The following is a 26,350-nucleotide window of genomic DNA, read 5'->3' as shown; positions in this document are numbered from 1 at the left end:
CATAGATCACAAAGTCCACAAAGCGGGATTCAATACACTCATACCGTTTTCAACCCAATATCATTCTTATAGTTTTCTGATCAGAAAAATCATTTCCCGTAGTCTGATAGCTCTCCCCAGAGGTATTACAGTAAAGTAAGGTATTTAAACTAAGTTTTGGAAAGCTGAAATCAATTTGTGCTATTTATCGCCTTGCGCTATTTACCGCGTTGCGCTATTTATCGCCTTGCGTTATTTATCGCGTTGCGCTATTTATCGCCTGTTGTTTGAGTTACGTGGGCGTACCCAGACGCTCCGTTGCGTAATATACGCTGCGTGCGTCGGCCTTTGGATTGCGTACGCAAGTCTTTGTTAGAGACACGTGTACGCAAAGCAAAGATCCACCGTAACACAATTTATACTTTTATCAATGTAGAGGATCCTTTATCATCTACCGCGCACCACACTGACAAGCTGTGTGTTTTGTCTATATTTTAACTATTTTACTCAACTTATTGAAATAGCGGCAAATTTCTCTCAGCACTTTTATCAACTATAAAACTAGCAGACAGGAGAGTGATATACGAAAATACACAAATGAAAAAGAAATGCAGATATATATGTGCGTGCGTGTGTACGCAAGACAGAAGAGAAATAAACAGTTTTAAAAGACACAAGCGTTTTGTTCTTACTTCCGGTTCCCGGATTCCTTCAGCACTCTTTATCTAAGCGAAGCAGACGCTTATCCTGTCAGCACTGGGAGACAACCTCCCACCCTTTGCTGGGGGATAATGTCTGCTGATCTACCTAGTGCAGATATGAGAAGGATAGGACGAGTCCCCAATTGACAATGCTAAATTCCTTTGTCGTATAAACAACCCTTTATGAAGTCTAAGAACACAGTACGCTGTTTACTTAAGAAGTACCGTAAGGGTACGCTAGTTGCGTAACGATCGCTCAGCCGTAGGCGAGACGCTCAAGCGTCGCGCTCGCTCACGGCCCAGTGATCACAGCACGTTAATGGCTATGACTAGAGTAACGATTCGCTATGGCGTAGCGGACGCTCGAGACCACGAGGAGATCACCAGCGGCGCAGACGCTCACAACGCTATACCTTTATGTCTAAACCTTTTATCAATGTAATACACGGAATACCTTAATGTGAATACAGGGTGTAAGTGCAACCTTGTGTTCCCTGTCTAACTACAAAGCTGCTTGAGCGTCACCGACGCTCAAGTGAACACAACACTATGAGAAAATACACAGATACCTGTTTAGGGTCCAAAGCCTATTAACTGTATTATATCTAATATACTTGTAAAAGGGGATAACAGTACAAATGATACACTACAATATAACAGAGACTTCCTAACCAAAATACAATGCTATCTAATACAATACAATACTATGCTGATTTAATACAGTACAATACTAGTCAATGGGAGATACGAGAGAAAGAGAAGGGAGAGAGACGGAGAGAGAGAGAGAGATTGGCTCACAGTAAGACAATATGATTACGGAGAGAAACTTACGCACAAGGGGAAACGATCGCATGCGCCTGGACATCCAGCACCCGATTTTCAGCAATGAGAACCGTTGAAGAGTGAGAGCTGGATGTGGTCGGCCTGCCTATTTATGCCCCACACACAATGCAATCCTACAGTCCCTACAATCCCATTGTCCATTGGACGTCGGAATTCGGCCCTGCATCATAACAAAAGGTCATAGGTTGATTCATACAGGTGGGCTGTGACGATTTCAAACAGCTCAGGTGGGTGGGGAACTAGGTTTCCCGCCGCATACCTGAGTATGAGTAAATAGTAGAAATGGACATAAACTTCTTATGTCCATAACTATTCGCACGAGCGATTAATACGCTCCAAACCAACACCGGAATATTGCTATTTAAATACTCTTCCGATGGGTACCAAACACTACTGCATGACTCCTGTTAGACCCTTCCTACGATACAAAGAGGGATTCCTCAGCTCAGGGACATTCTATATTAACCAAACTTTCAGAATCTATCAAAGGGACCATGATCTACAAACTACATTAATTGTGAAAATATGTAACGATTGGGTCGCACGCTACGACTACATACTCTTTACCGTAAATACGCATACCGATGCGAGCGGGTGCACGCATCAGCGGGTATGCGCTATCACGGGAAAGCGCACGCATGCGCAGCACGGACCAGCATGAGGTGCAAATATGGCAGCGTGTATAGGGATATTTTTCTGACTTTGACAGTGGATACACACTACCGCAGCACGGCCGCACCGCGGACTTCCCCCCCCTGCATAGTCTACACACACGCCGGCCTCCCGCTACACGCCCCTCATACTTTCACCCCCGCTAATAGCTCACACTGCTGCCGTGTTGCGGATACACACTCCCGCAGCACGGCCGCACAGCGGACTCCCCCCCCCCCCCCCCTGCACAGTCTGGACAGACGCCGGCCTCCCGCTACACGCCCCTCATACATTCACCCCCGCTAATATCTCACACACCTCACCCATGGCCCCCCCACACAGTCCCGCAGCACGGGCACCCACAGCACGGACGCACACACTCCCCAACACCGCCCCACACAGCCTCCTGTCCACAGTGCACCATGGCCACATAGTCCCGCAGCACGGACGCACATATTCCCCAGCACGGTCGACCACAGGCCACCCTCCACACAAACACTGTCTTCCCTCCCTGCACAGTGTGTACAGCCGCTTAACCCCCTCACCACACCGCGGAAACATTCACCCCCCCCCCAACATCTGACACACTGCTGCCATGCCGCGGCAACACAATCCCGCAGCACTACGCACACACCACACTTGCATACAGACCCCAGCACGCACGCACAGCGGACACTCTCCCCACAAGCCCAACACACACTACCTTCCATCCCTGCACACTGTGTGCCACCGGACCCCCTCCCCACACCGCTAATACATGCACCCCCACCAACATCTGACACACTACAGCCACGGCGCACCCACAGAGTCCCGCAGCACACCCGCACACAGTCCCCAACACCGCCACACACAGACTACTTTCCCCACAAGCCCAACACAAACTGTCTGCCGACCCTGCACACTGTGCTACGCCGTGCACCGTCCACACACCTAGCCTAGAAACCACCCTCTCCAACAACGCTCACACTACATCCACATACACCTTAACTTTTCTGGAGAGATTACGGGGGCGTAGCCCCTTACGACGGTGTGAAGAGCGCCCGTAGGGCGCGATGAATCACCTAGTGTAAAATAATGCTATACATGTCTCTGGGCGGTGCTGGACACGCCTCTCCGGCAGTGCACCCCCTAATAAAATTAGCTGCCCATGCCTATGATTGTAACAGACATAAAGGTAGGAATGCCCTGCTCGCAAGCTTACAACCTATAGGGAATTAGGAAGGATACACAATGATAGGCTATAGCATAGCAGTCCCACCAGATTGCAAAGACAATATAAATGCTTCTGAAGGTCATGTGGACGGTTCAGGAATTTGATATGCTTGTCTGAAGAGGTGAGTTTTCAGGGAATGCTTGAGAGTTTGGAGGCTAGAGGAGAGTCTTATCGTGCGTGTGAGGGCATTCCATAGGGTGGGTTTTCCGCAGAGAAAGTCCTGCAATTGTGAATGGGCGTGAGTAATATGTGCAGATGAGAGACGCTGATCTTGTGCAGAGCGGAGAGGTCGAGTTGGGAGATATTTTGAGATAAGTGAAGAGATATATGTTGGTGTGTTTTGGTTAATAGCTTTATATGTGAGTAGAAGTATTTTAAATTGAATACGGTAGAATATGGGCAATCAATGGAGGGACTGACGGGGCGGATCCGCAGACAATGAACGTCTTGTTAGGAAGATAAGCCTTGCAGCTGCATACAGAATGGATTGTAATTGTGAGAGTCTTTTCTTGGGAAGATCAGTAAGGAGACTATTGCAATAATCAATGCGGGAGATAACGAGAGCACGGATTACAGTTTTTGCAGTGTCTTGTGTAAGATACGGTCGTATTTTAGGTATGTTTTTTAGATGCATGTAACATGATTTAAAGACAGATTGAATGTGTGGCACAAATGACAGTTCAGAGTCAAGGACAGGGACGTGCGGTGAGCTAAATGGCTGAGGAGGCACTGGCTAGCACCAGAGCCAAATTTACACACAATATATGAGCCAAAGTGTACATGTGGGCATTATACACAGGTGCAGCAGTATAAACTCCTGGAAATTGGAGAGGTTTGATCAGAGATGTGTGGAAAAGATAGGCTCACCTGCCATAGACTTTTTTACTCCAGAGTTTTGGCTATAAAGAATGATTTGAATAATGCAAAGAAGATATTTCAAACATATTCTTTGTATTTTTAATATACTTTATACAATCAAAACTCTGGCACAAATGTTAGTATTACAGGAAAGGCTCTGCCTCACCCCGCCGCACATCACTGGTCAAGGATGACACCTAGGCAGCAAGCATGTGGGGTAGGGTAGACTGTCGAGTTGTCAACAGTTATGGAGATATCAGGTTGGTAACTACTATTGGTGTTACGTTCCCTGTACTAGGTACTCCAGAGACTGGGCGGATGAGCCCCAAGTACAGTAACGTGATGCTGCGGTAGGAACAGAAGTTCAGCAGCAACCCCTAAAGAACCCTGACTCCGTTGTCTTGCCTACATGGTCAGTCTACACCTGCGAGACTATGTTTGCTTGGGCCCACAGCAGCCGCATTTGAAGGGCGGATTAGGTCTGCCCAACTCCGATGCCCCCCGGTCTTAGTTTGAGACAAGGCGTAAACCGAGACGTGGCTAGAACAAGGGGAACCTCTAACTAAATGGAAACACAGGAGGTAGGGGAAGGCTACTGGAACTACCACAAAAGGTATGTGCAGCGCGGCCACCAAAACAAACAGTAACAAAGGTATGTGCGGCACGGCCGACAAGACAAACAGTAACAAAGGCGACGCTGTCCCGACGCCAACCACGACACCTGACGTATCTCGCCGAGGACAGCGTAAAGCGGAACCCTCCGCAGAAAAAGGTCAACGTAAAACTAGGAGAGTGATACGGCCAAGGCCGTAAGGTGCGGCAATGCCGCTACTCACAACACCGATACAGGTGCATGCAGGTGAACAGGAACCCCACAGCTGCAGACACTGGCACACAGGACTGGAAGGCTGGATCGTCACCAATAGCAGACTTCGGACACCAGAACTCAGGACAACAGGATCACAGGGAAACAGGATCACTCCACGGCAGGAAGCAGCTCAACAAGAAGCTATCACCGGCTGGGCTGTGCTAATCTGGCTCCCATAAAAAGCCCCTGTGGCCCAATCAGCAGGCAGCCCAGCCCCTGATCCAAATTAGCCAGCTGTTAGCTGGCGCGCAGCGTGCGGCGTCCCGGCTACTGCAGTGCCAAGCGGCCGCCCAGCGTCTTCAGTTGTTAGGCAACCGGCCGGGAGCAGGGAGTTAGCGGCGGAAGTGACACACCGGCCCCGTTGCCTAGCAACGTCCGGGAGCCGGCGCGACCCGCCGCTAACACTTGGCTGGCGGCAATATAAATAATTCTGTTTTGAAAATGTTGAGTTTGAGGTGGCAAGATAACATCCAAGATGAAATGGCAGAAAGGCATTCAGTGACATGGAACAATACAGATGGTGACAAATCAGGGGAGGATAGATTTGAGTATCATCAGCGTACAAATTATACTGAAATCCAAAGGAGCTGATTAGTATACCAAGAGATGAGGTATATATTGAGAAAGGTAGAGGACCTAAGGCTGACCCTTGCAGTACTCCAACTGATAGAGGTAGTAAAGAGGAGGTAGATTCAGAGAAGCGAACACTGAAAGAACGATTAGATAGGTAGGATGAGAACCTTGAAGAGGTGATGTCCTGAAGACCTAGGGATTATAGTGTTTGTATGAGAAGAGAGTGGTCAACAGTGTCAAAAGCAGCAGAGAGATCTAGAAGAATAAGTGATAGCCTTTAGATTTAGCACTGACTAGATCATTCACTACTTTAGTCAGTGCTGTCTCTGTGGAATATTGGGAATGAAAGCATGACTGAAGTGGGTCCAATAAGTTGTGGGAGTTAAGAAAGTGTGTGAGGCGAGTGTAGTTGAGCCTCTCAAGTAGCGTAGAGGAGCATGGGAGCAAAGAGATGGGTCGGTAGTTAGAGAGTTTGGGTCAGAGTTGTGTTTTTTTCAGAATGGGGTTAATCACTGCATGCTTGAACAGAGAAGGAAAGATACCAGTAGAGAGAGAGAGATTTCAGATTTTAGTTAAGGTTGGGTTAAGCACATGAGACAGAGTTTTACTGACTTGTGAGGGTATAGGATCAAGAGGAGAGGTAGTAGAGTAGGAGGATGAGAAGAGTGAGATACAGTACTTCATCTTGACTTGTGGGATAAAACGAAGAGAAAGTGCCAGAGGGTTCAGGTAGGGAATTGAGCAGGTCACTGGCTGAGGAGGGGCATACCATTTCATCTCAGATTTCAATCTTGTCCTTGACGTAGGAAGCAAGTTCTTGTGCACTGATAGTAGCTAGAGGGCGGGAAGGGGGGTGGGGGGGTGAGGGAGGGTAATGAAGTGATTTAAATGTATTAAAAAGTCACTTGGGGTTGGTGGCATTAGAAGAGATGAGAGATTGGAAATATGTTTGGCAGTGTCCAGGGCATTGCGATAGGAGTGGTAGGTGGTCTAATATGTGAGGAAGTCACTTGGATTCCGAGATTTACGCCACTGACGTTCAACTTTGCGTGACAGTTTTTGTATGTGTTTTATTGATTTAGCGTGCCATAGTTGGCACCTAAGCCTACTTGGAGTGTGATGGGTAGCCGGAGCCATTTCATCAAGGGCTTTCTCCAGAGTCTGGATCAGGTGGAATACAGCAGTCTCAGGAGAGGTAAATGTAGAAATTAGTGAGAGCAGTTATTGCAGGGAGGTGGAAAGTTGCTGAAAATTAGTAGTGTTAGCATTTCTGTGTGTTAGAGGAGGCTTGCTTGATTTCGGTGTTATAGAGTTTGGAGTTATGGAAGAGATTGAGAAGGTGATAAGGTTGTGATCAGAGAGAGGGAAAGGAGTGTTAATTCATTCAGAAAATGAGCAGAGCCTGGTGAATACAAGATCATGGCAGTGGCCCTCCTGACGAGTAAAGGGAGTCAGACCATTGTGTGAGGCCAAGAGAGGAGGTTAGAGAGAGTTTGGCGGCATGAGGAAATTGTGGACTGTCAATAGCAATATTGAAATCACCTATGATGATGGTGGAGATGTCAGAGGATATGAAGTGTGAGAGCTAGGCAGAAAAATCTTCTAGAAATTGTGTAGCCCAAGTGGGAGATAGATAGCTGCAATACGCAGAGAGAAAGGGGTGAAAATCCTGATAGAGTGAAATTCAAACAATATGAATGTGAGTGATGGAACCTGTGGAAGAACTGTGTATGTTAAAAACTGAGACAGTAATATTCCAACCCCACCTCCTTTACTGTTACCAGGCATGGAGGCGTGTGTGAAGTGGAGACTACCGTGTGATAGTGCTGCAGGGAAGGCTGTGCCTGATTCTGCCAGTAAGTTGAAGTTGTCGGAGATGAAGAGGTCGTGGATGGACGTTAATTTGTAAATAAGGCACATTTTAGTGACTTGGAGGGGAATGGGACACATGATATTTATGAGGTTAGATGGATTTCTATATTGTTTTAAATCAGCTGAGTGTGAGTGGGGCAAGTGGTTGGGCCCTGGATTTGGTGATATGTCACCAGCTAATAACAGCAGAAGAGAAAGATAAATATTGGTTGAGGATTGTGAGTGTTTATTATGGTGGCAGATTGTGGATGTCAAAGTACTTGTAGAGAAATAAGTAAAAAAACTCATGAATGTTTAGAAGAGCAGAGTGGATAATAGAAGCTATAATGTGGACAGGGGTCGGTTGTAGGGTGAATGTAGGATGAGTAAAGTTTGGTGAGAAATCCACGAATTTAAATGAGAAATAGTAGTTTGGTGAACATGCTGTGGTAATTTGTGAGTTAAAGTTTAGGAAAAGTTTGTTTAGTTAAACAATGACCTTTTCCTTGATGTAGTTCAGTGTTTGTTCAACTGTTTTTTAACTGTTCAGATAGCACACTTCATTAATCCACACTTTGGTAAATCCACACCAGCTGCCCCCTTGACTGAATCTAAAGAAATATTATGGACCCTATACAGTAAGCAAAGCAGAATTTGCAATCCTTTTGCTCGCATGCTGGAGGCTGCCCATCACAGGGCAAGGCCGCTTAGCGTGCTGACCGACCCCCAATTCCCCCCCCCCCCCCCCCACACCCTCCGCGACCATGCAGAAATTGTGGATGCCGCCTTCTTTTTGATCGGAGTGGCAAGCCCACGCCACGCCGACCATTCGCAACAACATGCCTCCATTTCCCCGCCCCCACAACGCTCCATCTCCGCCTTGGAAACGGAGCGTTGCCGCCCTGCGAACGCCTCTGCCTGATTTTACAGATGCAGGCACATTGGCAGGACGGACCCTACGCATGCGCCCACATCCTCATTGTAATTTTTGCAGTTGGATTGCTAATTGCGATCCTGAATGAACTCCTATGTCTGATTAAGATACAGGCCTACATCTGAGCATTTGGTCACCTGATTGAAATGCTAATTAATCAACGAACATGGGACCTTATTCAGTAAGGATTGCAGTTTCCGCTAAAAAGCAGTTGCTGCGATCAAATAGTTGCCACCCAAAATAGAGAAGAAACGTCCATTGCAGAAATTGTGAATGCATCACAATATGCGGGCTGATCGCAAAACCATACGCAATTCCCAGAACATTAAAGTTCAAGGTCATCCACAATTCTTGCGACACAAGAGGCTGGAAGAGGTCATCGCTGACGTCAGAGACCCTTCTTAAAAATCCCTTGGCACGCCGGCGTTTTTTCAGACACACCCAGAAAACGGTCGGTTTTCACCCAGAAACAATGACTTCCTGTCAGTCAAACAGTGTCTGCATTGCGATCAAGATGTGTACACATTTTCTGTTGCTTATGGGAGAGTGTATTTTAGAGAGTGTATTTTAGCATAGCAAGGCTGCGAACGCTTGTGCAGCCCTGCTATGCTAAAAAAGTTTTGTGTGAAACAAGACCAGCCCTGCAGTTACTTACCCTGTGCGATGAAGGTCCCGGAATTGATGTCAGACATCCACCCTCCAAATGCCTGGACACGCCTGCGTTCGCTGCTCCACTCCCAGAAAACGGTCAGTTGACGCCCCGGAACGCCTTCCGCCTGTCACTCTTCTTGCGATCGCGGCAGTGATCGCTTTTGTCGTTATTCCTGTCGTTGCCCAGCGACTGTCATTGCCCAGCAAACTGACCCGTTTGCACCGCTGCGACAAACAGCAGCGTGCGAACGCGTCGGAATGACCCCCTACATACCAAACCCCATTATATTAATACATTTATTAATAAATAATATAATATGCTGAATCAGGAGATACATACTGTGTAGTTGGTCAACACTGAACAGCAGAGACATTCGCAGGGGCAAAAGCTTTTAGCATCTACAACTGTTTCTGGAAATTAGGGAAAGTTGTGGGAAATGAGAGCAAAGTTACCAACATAGGGCCTGATATGCGGACTTGCATGTAGCAAACTTCACATGCATCGCAGCTGACGTATGCAATGGTCGACATCACAGTAGTGGTTGAGACGCAATGTATCGGACGTGTATTGGAAATATGCTCGGCAGTAACAGGGAGGTGGCTATTCAGATGCAGAAAAATGTTCCATCCGATGGGTGTGTTATAGAAGTGTCAGGGCGTGTCACTGAAGTGATAGTGAACTCTGACGCATAATCGTTGACATTAGAGGCCAGTCTTGACAGTGAATCGACAGCTGGCGTAAGTTTTGGTGATACATGGCCGTACACTGGGGAAAGGCTTGTAGCGGTATTTGCATACAGTTGCAGAATAAATACTTACATAGAAACCCTGCAGTATACGCCTCGAAGCGTTTGTAGCTCAAAACTAGAATGATAAATTTGCATGTGAAAGTATTAAGGAATTACTGTAATTTATCTAACGTCCTAGTGGATGCTGGGGACTCCGTAAGGACCATGGGGAAATAGACGGGCTCCGCAGGAGACTGGGCACTCTAAAGAAAGATTTAGTACTATCTGGTGTGCACTGGCTCCTCCCTCTATGCCCCTCCTCCAGACCTCAGTTAGAATCTGTGCCCGGACAGAGCTGGGTGCTTTTAGTGAGCTCTCCTGAGCTTGCTAATAAGAAAGTATTTTAGTTAGGTTTTTTATTTTCAGAGAGCTTCTGCTGGCAACAGACTCTCTGCTACGTGGGACTGAGGGGAGAGAAGCAAATCTACTAACTGCGGCTAGGTTGCGCTTCTTAGGCTACTGGACACCATTAGCTCCAGAGGTATCGAACACAGGACCTGACCTAGTCGTCCGTTCCCGGAGCCGCGCCGCCGCCCCCCTCGCAGAGCCAGAAGACAGAAGCTGGCAGAAGTAGAGAAGACATCGAAATCGGCGGCAGAAGACTCCTGTCTTCACATGAGGTAGCACACAGCACTGCAGCTGTGCGCCATTGCGCCCACACTAACCCACACACTCCGGTCACTGTAGGGTGCAGGGCGCAGGGGGGGGGGGGGCGCCCTGGGCAGCAATTGATACCTCCTGGCGAAAGCTGCATATATACAGTTGGACACTGTTATATGCATGAGCCCCCGCCATTAATTTTACACAAAATCGCGGGACAAAAGCCCGCCGCTGAGGGGGCGGGGCCTTCTTCCTCAGCACTCACCAGCGCCATTTTCCTTCCACAGCTCCGCTGAGAGGAAGCTCCCCAGGCTGTCCCCTGCAGAATCACGGTAGAAGGGTAAAAAAGAGAGGGGGGGGGGGGGGGGGCACATAAATTTAGGCGCATTAATCATAATACAGCAGCTACTGGGTAAACACTAAGTTACTGTGTGATTCTTGGGTCATATAGCGCTGGGGTTTGTGCTGGCATACTCTCTCTCTGTCTCTCCAAACGGCCTTGTGGGGGTCCTGTCCTCATTTAGAGCTTCCCCTGTGTGTGTGGTGTGTCGGTACGCGTGTGTCAACATGTTTGACGAAGAGGGCTATGTGGAGGCAGAGCAAGTGCAGTTGAATGACGTGTCGCCGCCGACGGTGCCGACACCTGATTGGATGGATATGTGGAAGGTGTTAAATGATAATGTAAACTCCTTACATAAAAGGTTGGATAAAGCTGATACCTTGGGCCAGTCAGGGTCTCAACCCATGCCTGATCCTACAGCGCAGGAGCCCTCAGGGTCTCAAAAGCGCCCACTATCCAAAATGGTTGACACAGATGTCGACACGGATTCTGACTCCAGTGTCGACGACGATGATGCAAAATTGCAACCGAAAATGACAAAAGCTATCCGCTACATGATTATAGCGATGAAGGATGTTTTACACATATCAGAGGTAAACCCTGTCCCTGACAAGAGGGTTTATATGTATGGGGAGAAAAAGCAAGAGGTGACTTTTCCCCCTTCACATTAGTTAAATGAGTTATGTGAAAGAGCGTGGGATTCCCCTGATAAGAAAGTCCTGATTTCCAAAAGGTTACTTATGGCGAACCCTTTCCCGCCAGAGGACAGGGTGCGCTGGGAATCCTCCCCTAGGGTAGATAAAACTCTCACACGCTTATCTAAGAAGATGGCCCTGCCGTCACAGGATACGGCCGCCCTAAAGGATCCTGCAGATAGAAAGCAGGAAAGTATCCTGAAATCTGTTTATACACATTCAGGGACTCTACTGAGGCCGGCAATTGCTTTGGCGTGGATGTGTAGTGCTGTAGCAGCGTGGACAGATAATCTGTCTGAGGAAATGGATACCTTGGACAGGGATACCATTATGCTGACCCTGGGGCATATAAAAGACACTGTCCTATATATGAGGGATGCCCAGAGGGACATTTGCCTACTGGGCTCTAGAATTAATGCAATGTCAATTTCTGCCAGGAGGGTCCTGTGGACTCGGCAGTGGACAGGTGATGCCGACTCCAAAAAACACATGGAGGTGTTACCTTACAAGGGTGAGGAATTGTTTGGGGACGGTCTCTCGGACCTGGTTTCCACAGCTACTGCTGGGAAGTCAAACTTTTTGCCATATATTCCCTCACAACCTAAGAAAGCACCGTATTACCAAATGCAGTCCTTTCGCGCACAAAGAAGCAAGAAGGTCAGAGGTGCTTCCTTTCTTGCTAGAGGCAGGGGTAGAGGAAAAAAGCTGCACCTTAGAGCTAGTTCCCAGGAACAGAAGTCCTCCCCGGCTTCCACTAAATCTACCGCATGACGCTGGGGCTCCACGGGTGGAGCCAGGAGCGGTGGGGGCGCGTCTCCGACATTTCAGCCACCAGTGGGTTCGCTCACGGGTGGATCCCTGGGCTATACAGATTGTGTCTCAGGGATACAAGCTGGAATTCGAGGTGATGCCCCCTCAACGTTACCTAAAATCGGCCCTGCCAGCTTCCCCCATAGAAAGGGAAGTAGTGGTAGCGGCGATTCACAAGCTATTTCTCCAGCAGGTGGTGGTAAAGGTTCCCCTCCTTCAACAGGGAAAGGGATACTATTCCACAATGTTTGTGGTACCGAAACCGGACGGTTCGGTCAGACCTATATTAAATTTAAAGTCCCTGAACATTTATCTGAAAAGATTCAAGTCCAAAATGGAATCGCTCAGAGCGGTCATTGCAAGCCTGGAAGAGGGGGATTTTATGGTGTCTCTGGACATCAAGGATGCTTACTTGCATGTCCCCATTTATCCGCCTCATCAGGAGTACCTCAGATTTGTGGTACAGGACTGTCATTACCAATTCCAGACGTTGCCGTTTGGGCTCTCCACGGCACCGAGAATATTTACCAAGGTAATGGCAGAAATGATGGTGATCCTGAGAAAGCAAGGAGTCACAGTTATCCCATACTTGGACGATCTCCTCATAAAGGCGAGGTCCAGGGAGCAGTTGCAGATCAGCGTAGCGCACTCTCAGGAAGTGTTGCAACAGCATAACTGGATTCTGAATATCCCAAAGTCGCAGCTGATTCCTACGACGCGTCTGCCCTTTCTGGGCATGATTCTGGACACAGACCAGAAGAAGGTGTTTCTCCCGGAGGAGAAGGCTCAAGAGCTCGTGACTCTAGTCAGAGACCTCTTAAAACCGAAACAGGTGTCGGTGCATCGCTGCACGCGAGTCCTGGGAAAGATGGTGGCATCGTACGAAGCCATTCCCTTCGGCAGGCTACATGCGAGGATCTTTCAGTGGGATCTGTTGGACAAATGGTCCGGATCGCATCTTCAGATGCATCGGCTGATCACACTGTCCCCCAGGGCCAGGGTGTCTCTTCTGTGGTGGCTACAGAGTGCTCACCTTCTCGAGGGCCGCAGGTTTGTCATACAGGACTGGGTCCTGGTGACCACGGATGCGAGCCTCCGAGGGTGGGGGGCAGTCACTCAGGGAAGAAACTTCCAAGGGTTGTGGTCAAGTCAGCAGGCTTGTCTGCACATAAATATTCTGGAACTAAGGGCCATATTCAACGCCCTGAGTCAAGCGGAGCTCCTGCTTCACAACCAACCGGTGCTGATTCAGTCAGACAACATCACCGCGGTGGCTCATGTAAACCGCCAGGGCGGCACAAGAAGCAGAGTCGCGATGGCGGAAGCCACCAGGATTCTTCGGTGGGCGGAGAATTACGTGCAAGCACTGTCAGCAGTGTTCATTCCGGGGGTGGACAAATTACAAATCGATGGGAACTGCCACAGGTAGACATGATGGCGTCCCGTCTCAACAAAAAGCTACAAAGGTATTGCGCCAGGTCAAGAGACCCTCAGGCGATAGCTGTGGACGCCCTGGTAACACCGTGGGTGTTCCAGTCGGTCTATGTGTTTCCTCCTCTTCCTCTCATACTCAAGGTGCTGAGAATCGTAAGAAGAAGAGGAGTGGGAACAATACTCATTGTTCCGGATTGGCCAAGAAGGACTTGGTACCCGGAACTGCAAGACATACTCACAGAGGACCCATGGCCTCTGCCTCTCAGACAGGACCTGTTGCAACAGGGGCTCTGCCTGTTCCAAGACTTACCGCGGCTGCGTTTGACGGCATGGCGGTTGAACGCCGGATCCTAGCGGAAAAAGGCATTCCGGAGGAAGTTATTCCTACGCTGATAAAGGCTAGGAAGGACGTGACAGCAAAACATTATCACCGTATATGGCGAAAATATGTTGCTTGGTGTGAGGCCAGGAAGGCCCCTACAGAGGAATTCCAACTGGGCAGATTTCTGCACTTTCTACAGTCTGGAGTGACTATGGGCTTGAAGTTGGGATCCATAAAGGTCCAGATTTCGGCCCTATCCATTTTCTTTCAAAAGGAACTGGCTTCTCTTCCTGAAGTTCAGACGTTTGTTAAGGGAGTGCTGCATATTCAGCCCCCTTTTGTGCCACCAGTGGCACCTTGGGATCTCAACTTGGTGTTGGGTTTCCTGAAATCCCACTGGTTTGAGCCACTTGAGACCGTGGAGCTGAAGTATCTCACGTGGAAAGTGGTCATGCTATTGGCCTTAGCTTCGGCTAGGCGTGTGTCAGAATTGGCGGCTTTGTCGTGTAAAAGCCCCTATCTGGTTTTCCATGTGGACAGGGCAGAATTACGGACTCGTCCCCAATTTCTGCCAAAGGTGGTGTCATCTTTTAGTTTGAACCAACCTATTGTAGTGCCTGCGGCTACTCGTGACTTGGAGGATTCCAAGCTACTAGATGTAGTCAGGGCTTTGAAGATTTATGTAGCCAGAACGGCTGGAGTCAGGAAAACTGACTCGCTGTTTATCCTGTATGCCCACAACAAGTTGGGTGCTCCTGCTTCAAAGCAAACCGTTGCCCGCTGGATCTGTAACACGATTCAGCAGGCTCATTCTGCGGCTGGATTGCCGCATCCAAAATCAGTGAAAGCCCATTCCACAAGGAAGGTGGGCTCTTCTTGGGCGGCTGCCCGAGGGGTCTCGGCATTACAGCTTTGCCGAGCTGCTACTTGGTCGGGTTCAAACACATTTGCAAAATTCTACAAGTTTGATACCCTGGCTGAGCAGGACCTTGAGTTTGCCCATTCGGTGCTGCAGAGTCATCCGCACTTTCTCGCCAGTTTGGGAGCTTTGGTATAATCCCCATGGTCCTTACGGAGTCCCCAGCATCCACTAGGACGTTAGAGAAAATAAGATTTTACTCACCGGTAAATCTATTTCTCGTAGTCCGTAGTGGATGCTGGGCGCCCGTCCCTAGTGCGGATTTTCTGCAATACGTGTATATAGTTATTGCTTAATAATGGGTTATGTTATGTTGGCATCCATTGTTGATGCCCTGTTGTTGTTCATACTGTTGACTGGATAAGTGTATCACAAGTTATACGGTGTGATTGGTGTGGCTGGTATGAGTCTTACCCGGGATTCCAAAATCCTTTCCTTATAATGTCTGCTCTTCCGGGCACAGTTTCCTTAACTGAGGTCTGGAGGAGGGGCATAGAGGGAGGAGCCAGTGCACACCAGATAGTACTAAATCTTTCTTTAGAGTGCCCAGTCTCCTGCAGAGCCCGTCTATTCCCCATGGTCCTTACGGAGTCCCCAGCATCCACTACGGACTACGAGAAATAGATTTACCGGTGAGTAAAATCTTATTTTTTTTTCTTTTAACTCAATGTTTATGCCACTCCAAACTAAACAATTACCGTACTCATTGCTGAAGTGCGTTCTGTTAAGTAATACCCCTTTCACACCAGCAGCTTTGAACACGGGTTATTGGCACATGAGCGCGCATAACCCATGTTGCTGTGTGGTGTGAAAGGTACCTGGGGCAATATACCGGGTTGAGAGACCCGGTAATTCAACCCTGCTAGCGAGCATGGTTGAACGCGTGATCAACCCGGCTCGCTGTGCGGTGTGAACGGGAGCCGGGTCAGTGCGACCCGTTTTCCGTTCACAGTGTATGGACGGGCGGCGCTTGGAGATCATGTGATTTCCCAGCACCGCCCACGCAGCGTCACCACCGACGTCACCAACCCAGCATATTGCCAGGTTCAGTCTGCGGTGTGAAAGGGGGTATTGAGGCGGGTCGCACACTGGGCCTCAGACGGTATGAAAGGGGTATAACTAAATCTGATGTGCCTACCAATCCCCACATCACGCTGTAACTGTAAAGCTGGGTACACTCTAGACGATATGCTCCATACATGAGCAATATCGTCAGTGTTTGCCCTTGAACTTTCGGGCAAACAACATAGGGGGTAATTCAGACGCAAACCTCCCAACTGGCCCGATGTCCCGCTGTTCGGACACTGTCCCGCTGTCCCTCCCACGGGTCACAGTGTCCCGCGGGCGGGGGGGGGGGCAGTTAGGGGAGGCTTTGATCACCCATATCTCTCCTCTGCAAAGCAGCGAGTGATCTCTAAATAGATGCTGTGCGCACGTGTACAGCATCTATTCGGTGCGGGGAGTGAGCCTGGGGCTGCTCAGGGAGCGTTGGGCTCGCCCTTAAAATGATGGAAAATGGGTCCTCGACGCTCGGCAACGCCCACTTGGCCATAGCCATGCCCCTCCCATGCGAGTCCAAACCCCTTTTCGGGACGCCCGCGGCTTAGACGCGCGAGTGTCCCGATTCAGAAAATGTAAAAGTTTGGAGGTATGCAGGCCTTTTCGCTAGCAGGCGATTTTTGCAGTGCTGCAATCAGATAGTCGCCACCCACAGGGGAGTGTTTTTCTGCTGTGCAAGTGTGCGAACGCATGTGTAGCAGAGCTGTACAAACAGATTTTGTGCAGTCTTTGAGTAGCCCAGGACTTACTCAGCCGCTGCGAACACTTCAGCCTGTCTGGGACCGGAATTGACGTCAGACACCCGCCCTGCAAACGCTTGGAGACGCCTGCGTTTTTCCAAACACTCACAGAAAACGGTCAGTTGCCACCCACAAACGCCCTCTTCCTGTCAAACTCCTTGCGAACGCCTGTGCAAATGGATCCTTCACACAAACCCATCACTGAGCGGCGATCCGCTTTGTACATGTGCGACGTGCCTGTGCATTGCGGTGCATACGCATGTGCAGTTTATACCTGAACGCAGCACTGTACGAAAACGCAGCTTAGCGATCAGGCCTGAATTAGACCCCTAGTGCATACACACTGAACAATACAACATAGTGCATACACACTGAACAATACAACATAGTGCATACACACTGAACGATATCGCTAACAATATCGATCAGTGACGTCATCCTGCCACAACCCCAAACATGCAGTTTCTGATGATATCATCAGAATGACATGCATGTTTGGACAATAGGCAATATCATAAACGACCAAGGGGAGCATGCATTAACGATATTGGGCATACACACTGTACGATTAGCGTAACAATTTGTCATTATCATCCACATGTTCAAAAAATTGTCTAGTGTGTATGGGGCTTAATGTTGCAAGCTGTAGATCCTCTCGTCTGTTTCTCAAACCGCTGTTGCATTGTAAAGGACACATTGGTCAAAGGGATACTATTTTCATTGCCATCGCTAGTTCATAAAATAGGGTGTCTTACAGAAATTCTGTAAAAATTACTTTATTAAACTTTATTCTGCTAAGGTTACAAGGAAGAACAATATTTTTCCTAAACACATCATTCTTGTTTTTATTCTGTTAGAAAACACAGGGGGTAATTCAGACCTGGTCGCTAGGGTGCGTTTTTTGCAGCCCTGCGATCAGATAGTCACCGCCTACAGGGGGAGGGGTAGAGCCTGTGCAAGTGTGCATTCGCTTCTTTAGCAGATCTGCACCAACATCAGTTTGTACAGTCTCTGCACAGCCCAGGACTTACTCAGCCGCTGCGATGTATTCCTGGTGATTGGGGCCGGAGCTGACGTCAGACACCCTCCCTCCAAACGCCTAAGCCCGTCTGCATTTTTATGGACACTCCTGCAAAACAGTCAGTTGACACCCACAAACGTCCACTTCCTGTCAATCACCTTGCGATCGTCTGTGCAATAGTTTTTTTTTTCCGCACCATTCCATCGCTAGGCCCCGATGCTGTTGTGCGACGTGCCTGCGCATTGCGGTGCATATGCATGCGCAGTTCAGATCTGATCACCCGCTGTGGGAAAACACAGCAAATACCAGGTCTGAATTACCACCACAGACAGGTGCTGTAAGAGAATAGTATTGTGCACAACAAATGTAAATATAATGTCAGAAAAGGAAATTTACTGTATTGTAGCTGTCCAAAGTAACAACTGGGCACCTAGACATGTAAAATGTTAAAAAGGCAGGAAGCAAAACATCTGAAAAGTAATTTTTAACAACAAAGTAAATTAAAAAATATCAATACAAACAAATGGCAAAAAACGCCTCCATTGTCATGGGGACTTTTTGTTACATAGCGAATGTTACATCGGGGGTCATTCCGAGTTGTTCGCTCGTTGACGATTTTAGCTGTGCTGCGATTTGTTGCAAAATGCGCATGCGCAAGGCACGCAGGGCACATGCGCTTAGTTATTTAACTAAAAACTTAGTAGGTTTGCTGTGGATCCTGCAGCGCTTTTCAGTCGCTCTGCTGATCGGTGAGTGATTGACAGGAATGGGGCGTTTCTGGGTGGTAACTAAGCGTTTTCCGGGAGTGTGCTAAAAAACGCAGGCGTGTCATGGAAAAACGCGGAAGTGTCTGGAGAAACGGAGGAGTGGCTGGCCAAACGCAGGGCGTGTTTGTGACGTCAAACCAGGAACTAAACGGACTGAGCTGATCGCAATCTGTGAGTAGGTCTGGAGCTACTCAGAAACTGCAAAGAATTATTTATTAGCAGTTCTGCTAATCTTTCGTTCGCTATTCTGCTAAGCTAAGATACACTCCCAGGGGGCGAAGGCCTAGCATGTGCAATGCTGCTAAAAGCAGCTAGCGAGCGAACAACTCGGAATGAGGGCCATCATTCTAGAAAAAATCAGATGCCTTTCCCTGTTAGCTTGCTTCCTTGGGATTGGAACACAGTTTATTATTATTATTATTATTATCCTTTATTTATATGGCGCCACAAGGGTTCCGCAGCGCCCAATTACAGAGTACATAAACAAATAATCAAAACAGGAAAACAGCAACTTACAGTTGAAGACAATATAGGACAAGTACAGGGTAAATAAACATAGTTACATCAGCAGATGACACTGGAATAAGTATCAGGTGGCAGAAGACTGCTGGATTTGGTGCAGTTGAAGATTGTTAAAGTAAGAAAAGGATAAGCACATGAGGGAAGAGGGCCCAGCTCGTGAGAGCTTACATTCTAAAGGGGAGGGGTAGACAGACAGGGGTGACACAGACGGGGTACATAGAGAGCGTGGAACCCTGGGTTAGGATGAGATTTGGCCCCCCAAGAAAAGAGTCTTCTTTTCTTTCCTATAATAGTATAAGCTGCTGATATTGCCAAAATAAAAAAATATATATCTATGTACCCAATTCCTGGCCTATGACTAGGGATAGCCAACAACCATCAATGATTCAAACGTCATCAATGGTCTATGGGGGTCATTCTGACCCGATCGCTCGCTGCAGTTTATCTCAGCGCAGCGATCTGGTCGGAACTGCGCATGCGCTGGCGCCACAGTGAGCCGGCGCATGCCAGATGGCCGAAGGCCGTCGTTGCCTAGCGATCGCCTCTGCCTGATTGACAGGCAAAGGCGGTCGCTGGGTGGGAGGGGGCTGGACGGTGGCATTAAGCCACCGTTTAGGGGGCGCGTTCCGGCCAACGCAGGCGTGGCTGGACCATTGGGGGGGCGGGCCGCAGCGACTCGGGCAGCGAAGAGGTTTTCCCGGCCAGCCGCAGGAGCTGCGCTGACCGGGAGTTACTCCTCAAATGCAAATACATTGCCACAGTGCGATGCTTTCGCATTTCTGTGCGTGGGGGGGGGGGGGGGGGGGGGGCGGCTACTGACATGTGGGGTGGACTGGCCCCGTGCTGGGCGTCCCCCCACACCCCCGCATGTCTTAGTGTCTGATCGTAGCTGTGCTAAATTTCTCTAACGTCCTAAGTGGATGCTGGGGACTCCGTAAGGACCATGGGGAATAGCGGCTCCGCAGGAGACTGGGCACATCTAAAGAAAGCTTTAGGACTATCTGGTGTGCACTGGCTCCTCCCCCTATGACCCTCCTCCAAGCCTCAGTTAGATCTTTGTGCCCGAACGAGAAGGGTGCACACTAGGGGCTCTCCTGAGCTTCTTAGTGAAAGTTTTAGTTTAGGTTTTTTATTTTCAGTGAGACCTGCTGGCAACAGGCTCACTGCATCGAGGGACTAAGGGGAGAAGAAGCGAACTCACCTGCGTGCAGAGTGGATTGGGCTTCTTAGGCTACTGGACATTAGCTCCAGAGGGACGATCACAGGCCCAGCTTGGATGGGTCCCAGAGCCGCGCCGCCGGCCCCCTTACAGAGCCAGAAGGCAGAAGAGGTCCGGAAAATCGGCGGCAGAAGACGTCCTGTCTTCAACAAGGTAGCGCACAGCACTGCAGCTGTGCGCCATTGCTCTCAGCACACTTCACACTCCGGTCACTGAGGGTGCAGGGCGCTGGGGGGGGGGCGCCCTGAGACGCAATAAAAACACCTTGGATGGCAAAAAAATGCATCACATATAGCTCCTGGGCTATATGGATGCATTTAACCCCTGCCAGAATACATAGAAAAACGGGAGATAAGGCCGCCGATAAGGGGGCGGAGCCTATCTCCTCAGCACACTGGCGCCATTTTCCCTCACAGCTCCGTTGGAGGGAAGCTCCCTGGCTCTCCCCTGCAGTCACTACACTACAGAAAGGGTTAAAAAAGAGAGGGGGGCACTAATTAGGCGCAGTATTAACTATACAGCAGCTATAAGGGGAAAAACACTTATATAAGGTTATCCCTGTATATATATAGCGCTCTGGTGTGTGCTGGCAAACTCTCCCTCTGTCTCCCCAAAGGGCTAGTGGGGTCCTGTCCTCTATCAGAGCATTCCCTGTGTGTGTGCTGTATGTCGGTACTTTTGTGTCGACATGTATGAGGAGAAAAATGATGTGGAGACGGAGCAGATTGCCTGTAATAGTGATGTCACCCCCTAGGGGGTCGACACCTGAGTGGATGAACTGTTGGAAGAAATTACGTGACAGTGTCAGCTCTGTATAAAAGACAGTGGTTGACATGAGACAGCCGGCTACTCAGCTTGTGCCTGTCCAGACGTCTCATAGGCCGTCAGGGGCTCTAAAGCGCCCGTTACCTCAGATGGCAGATATAGACGCCGACACGGATACTGACTCCAGTGTCGACGGTGAAGAGACAAATGTGACTTCCAGTAGGGCCACACGTTACATGATTGAGGCAATGAAAAATGTTTTACACATTTCTGATAATACGAGTACCACCAAAAAGGGGTATTATGTTCGGTGAGGAAAAACTACCTGTAGTTTTCCTGAATCTGAGAAATTAAATGAGGTGTGTGATGATGCGTGGGTTTCCCCCGATAACAACTGATAATTTCTAAAATGTTATTGGCATTATATCCTTTCCCGCCAGAGGTTAGGGTGCGTTGGGAAACACCCCCTAGGGTGGATAAAGCGCTCACACGCTTGTAAGGGCTCTACCCTCTCCTGAGATGGCCGCCCTTAAGGATCCTGCTGATAGAAAGCAGGAGGGTATCCTAAAATGTATTTACACACATACTGGTGTTATACTGCGACCAGCAATCGCCTCAGCCTGGATGTGCAGTGCTGGGTTGGCGTGGTCGGATTCCCTGACTGAAAATATTGATACCCTAGATAGGGACAGTATATTTTTGCCTATAGAGCATTTAAAAGATGCATTTCTATATATGCGTGATGCACAGCGGAATATTTGCCGACTGGCATCAAGTCTAAGTGCGTTGTCCATTTCTACCAGTAGAGGGTTATGGACACGTCAGTGGTCAGGTGATGCGTATTCCAAACGGCATTTGGAAGTATTGCCTTATTAAGGGGAGGAGTTATTTGGGGTCGGTCTTTCAGACCTGGTGGCCACGGCAACAGCTGGGAAATCCACGTTTGTACCCCAAGTCGCCTCGCAACATGAGAAGACGCCGTATTATCAGGCGCAGTCTTTTCGTGGACAAGCGGGCAAAAGGTTCCTCATTTCTGCCCCGTGACAGAGGGAGAGGAAAAAGGCTGCAGAAATCAGCCAGTTCCCAGGAACAGAAACCCTCTCCCGCCTCTGCCAAGCCCTCAGTATACGCTGGGGCTTTACAAGCAGAATCAGGCACGGTGGGGGGCCCGTCTCAATGAATTTCAGCGCGCAGTGGGCTCACTCGCAAGTAGACCCCTGGATCCTTCAGGTGATATCTCAGGGGTACAAATTAGAATTCGAGACGTCTCCCCCTCGCCGTTTCCTAAAGTCGGCTTTACCGATGTCTCCTTCTGACAGGGAGACAGTTTTGGAAGCCATTCACAAGCTGTATTCCCAGCAGGTGATAATCAAGATACCCCTCCTGCAACAGGGAACAGGGTATTATTCCACATTGTTGTGGTACCGAAGCCGGACGGCTCGGTGAAACCGATTCTAAATCTAAAATCTTTGAACACTTACATACAGAGGTTCAAATTCAAGATTGAGTCACTCAGAGCAGTGATTGCGAACCTGGAAGAAGGGGACTACATGATGTCTCGGGACATCAAGGATGCTTACCTTCATGTCAAAATTTACCCTTCTCACCAAGGGTACCTCAGGTTTATGGTACAGAACTGTCACTATCAGTTCAGACGCTGCCGTATGGATGGTCCACGGCACCCCGGGTCTTTACCAAGGTAATGGCCGAAATGATGATATTCCTTCGAAGGAAGGGAATTTTAGTTATCCCTTACTTGGACAATTCCCTGATAAGGGTAAGATCCAGGGAACAGTTGGAGGTCGGTGTAGCACTATCTCAGGTAGTGTTGCGGCAGCACGATTGGATTCTCAATATTCCAAAATCGCAGCTGGTTCCGACGACTTGTCTTCTGTTCCTAGGGATGATCCTGGACACAGTCCAGAAAAAGGTGTTTCTCCCGGAGGAGAAAGCCAGGGAGTTATCCGAGCTAGTCAAGAACCTCCTAAAACCGAGCCAAGTCTCAGTGCATCAATGCACAAGGGTTCTGGGTAAAATGGTGGCTTCCTACGAAGCAATCCCATTCGGCAGATTCCACGCAAGAACTTTCCAGTGGGACCTGCTGGACAAATGGTCCGGGTCGCATCTTCAGATGCATCAGCGGATAACCCTGTCACCAAGGACAAGGTTGTCCCTCCTGTGGTGGTTGCAGAGTGCTCATCTTCTAGAGGGCCGCAGATTCGGCATTCAGGACTGGGTCCTGGTGACCACGGATGCCAGCCTGCGAGGCTGGGGAGCAGTCACACAGGGAAGGAATATCCAGGGCTTATGGTCAAGCCTGGAGACATCACTTCACATAAATATCCTGAAGCTAAGGGCCATTTACAATGCTCTAAGCTTAGCAAGACCTCTGCTTCAAGGTCAGCCGGTGTTGATCCAGTCGGACAACATCACGGCAGTCACCCACGTAAACAGACAGGGTGGCACAAGAAGCAGGAGGGCAATGGCAGAAGCTGCAAGGATTCTTCGCTGGGCGGAAAATCATGTGATAGCACTGTCAGCAGTATTCATTCCGGGAGTGGACAACTGGGAAGCAGACTTCCTCAGCACGACCTCCACCCGGGAGAGTGGGGACTTCACCCAGAAGTCTTCCACATGATTATAAACCGTTGGGAAAAACTCGACAGGTATTGCGCCAGGTCCAGGGACCCTCAGGCAATAGCTGTAGACGCTCTGGTAACACCGTGGGTGTACCAGTCAGGGTATGTGTTCCCTCCTCTGCCTCTCATACCCAAGGTACTGAGATTGATAAGATGGAGAGGAGTAAGCACTATATTCGTGGCTCCGGATTGGCCAAGAAGGACTTGGTAACCGGAACTTCAAGAGATGCTCACGGAGGATCCGTGGCCTCTACCTCTAAGAAGGGACCTGCTCCAGCAAGGACCCTGTCTGTTCCAAGACTTACCGCGGCTGCGTTTGACGGCATGGCGGTTGAACGCCGGATCCTGAAGGAAAAAAGGCATTCCGGATGAAGTCATCCCTATCCTGATCAAAGCCAGGAAGGATGTAACCGCAAAAACATTATCACCGCAATTGGCGAAAATATGTTGCGTGGTGCGAGGCCAGTAAGGCCCGACGGAGGAAATTCAACTGGGTCGATTCCTACATTTCCTGCAAACAGGAGTGTCTATGGGCCTGAAATTGGGGTCCATTAAGGTTCAAATTTCGGCCCTGTCAATTTTCTTCCAAAAAGAACTAGCTTCAGTCCCTGAAGTTCAGACGTTTGTAAAAGGGGTACTGCATATACAGCCTCCTTTTGTGCCTCCAGTGGCACTTTGGGATCTCAATGTAGTTTTGGGTTCCAAAAGTCACATTGGTTTGAACCACTTAAATCTGTGGAGTTAAAATATCTCACATGGAAAGTGGTCATGCTGTTGGCCCTGGCCTGGGCCAGGCGCGTGTCAGAATTGGCGGCTTTATCCTGAAAAAGACAGGGCGGAATTGAGGACTCGTCCTCAGTTTCTCCCTAAGGTGGTTTCAGCGTTTCACCTGAACCAACCTATTTGTGGTGCCTGCGGCTACTAGGGACTTGGAGGACTCCAAGTTGCTAAAAATATATGTTTCCAGGACGGCTGGAGTCAGGAAATCTGACTCGCTGTTTATCCTGTATGCACCCAACAAGCTGGGTGCTCCTGCTTCTAAGCAGACTATTGCTCGTTGGATTTGTAGTACAATTCAGCTTGCACATTCTGTGGCAGGCCTGCCACAGCCAAAAATCTGTAAATGCCCACTCCACAAGGAAGGTGGGCTCATCTTGGGCGGCTGCCCGAGGGGTCTCGGCTTTACAACTTTGCCGAGCAGCTACTTGGTCAGGAGCAAATACGTTTGTAAAATTCTACAAAATTGATATCCTGGCTGAGGAGGACCTGGAGTTCTCTCATTTGGTGCTGCAGAGTCATCCGCACTCTCCCGCCCGTTTGGGAGCTTTGGTATAATCCCCATGGTCCTTACGGAGTCCCCAGCATCCACTTAGGACGTTAGAGAAAATAAGAATTTACTTACCGATAATTCTATTTCTCGTTGTCCGTAGTGGATGCTGGGCGCCCATCCCAAGTGCGGATCGTCTGCAATACTGGTACATAGTTATTGTTACCAAAAAAATCGGGTTATTGCTGTAGTGAGCCATCTTTTCTAGAGGCTCCTCTGTTATCATGCTGTTAACTGGGTTCAGATCACAAGTTGTACGGTGTGATTGGTGTGGCTGGTATGAGTCTTACCCGGGATTCAAAATCCTTCCTTATTGTGTATGCTCGTCCGGGCACAGTATCCTAACTGAGGCTTGGAGGAGGGTCATAGGGGGAGGAGCCAGTGCACACCATATAGTCCTAAAGCTTTCTTTAGATGTGCCCAGTCTCCTGCGGAGCCGCTATTCCCCATGGTCCTTACGGAGTCCCCAGCATCCACTACGGACTACGAGAAATAGAATTATCGGTAAGTAAATTCTTATTTTAGCACAGCTACGATCAATTCGGAATGACCCCCTGTAACCGATGTTGAATACTTTTGGTATCAATAGGAGAGAACCAGGTGGTTTCCCTCTATCAATGGTAAAGAACAACCCTAAAGTGACACATAACAGCAGCATTCCATCAGCGTTCATTCAAAGTGAAAAAGAAGGAAAACAGAAGCACACCATTCTAACAGAACACAGAAAACGAAAAAACTAATATCAAATGTGAGTTACTTACTCTTCATATCACTCACCTTCTGATTGTCGCATCTGATCAAATTGCACGGAACTACCTTATTTGGACATTTCAACAACCATACATTTTACCAACAAATGCTTTTATCTGTATTTTTGTAATCTGTTATTTATGCACAGCCGCACCAATGCAATTTTACCAACAAACACTTAAAAATCCTTTCAGAAATACCATTGCTTTTTAACCCTCTCACAATCCTCTCATTTCTACCAGTCCAAATACATTTCTGCACCCACTTTATCTACTCTTTTCATTTACTTCAAACTAAATGTACACCCATTGAGCTTACACTGCTTTTCTCACCTGCATTTCTGCAATTCTTCTGCTCTGATTCCCTTACAGCCTCCTCTCCTACTTCCAGTTTCCCTCAACCTATTTACCTACTTAACACTATGTCCAGGTTTTCTTCTACTCCCCACATCACTCAGTGTCTACCTAATCATGTGTCTTGCCCCCTGTTCACACTTCCATCCTTCCCCCCT

This window comes from Pseudophryne corroboree, chromosome 1 (assembly GCF_028390025.1).
Source record: "Pseudophryne corroboree isolate aPseCor3 chromosome 1, aPseCor3.hap2, whole genome shotgun sequence".
Taxonomy (NCBI): domain Eukaryota; kingdom Metazoa; phylum Chordata; class Amphibia; order Anura; family Myobatrachidae; genus Pseudophryne; species Pseudophryne corroboree.
This window is presented reverse-complemented; position numbering follows the sequence as displayed.